Genomic DNA, 795 nt, shown 5'->3' on the forward strand with positions numbered 1-795 from the left:
AGGAGGCGGGGGTGGGGGGGCGCTGGTTAGTTTGATGATTGTCTTTGTGCCTTGTTCTAGTTTGCCTGCCAGAAAAAATAGGAGGGGGGGGGCGGGGAAGGAGGTCTGTTGCGAGAGAGGAGCAGGATCGGAGCGGGTTGGACAGACGAGCTCCGCGCTGGCGAGCCGGGCTGAACCGCCCACGTCACGGCCCCGCGCGGCGCCCGCGCTCGCGGCCGCTTCCTACGCGCAGCGCTGCGCTGTCGGCGGGAGAAGGGACTATCCACCGCCACCAACCTGCTGGGGGAGGCTGCTCGCGCTGTACAGCTACCGCCCTCTCAACTTTTTTTTTTAAAAAAAAATTATTTTCCCACTGTTTTCCTTTCCCTCTCACTCTTTCCCTTGCTTTTGCGGGGGAGGGGGTGTGTGGGGGAGGGTAGAGATCATCTTCGAGATCAGGCTGAGAAGGGCAGTGGGGGGGGGGAGGACTTTATCTTGGCCTCAGGAGTCTTTCTGGTGCCTCTGACAACCTGGAAGTGTTTGGAGGGAGAGAGAGAGGGAGCGAGGCGGCAGTGTTGCATTGGAGAGCTTTCCTCCCCAGCCTCGCCGTAACATGCTGGGCTGCGAAAAATAAATAAATGAAAGGACCATGCAAGGGAGAAGCCCGATCCCGCTGTAATCCCCATTGCAAAGGCACGAAACCCGAGCCCCTGGAGATGCGCTGAGCGCATGGATTTCGCCAAGCAAGGTAACGGTTCTGCCCGTGCTGTGTGCGTGCGAGGCGGCGCGGCGGGCGCGGCGGGCGCGCCGGCGCGG

The sequence above is a fragment of the Gavialis gangeticus genome, unplaced genomic scaffold (genome assembly GCF_001723915.1).
Source record: "Gavialis gangeticus isolate Ggan-Ray unplaced genomic scaffold, GavGan_comp1, whole genome shotgun sequence".
Classification (NCBI taxonomy): domain Eukaryota; kingdom Metazoa; phylum Chordata; order Crocodylia; family Gavialidae; genus Gavialis; species Gavialis gangeticus.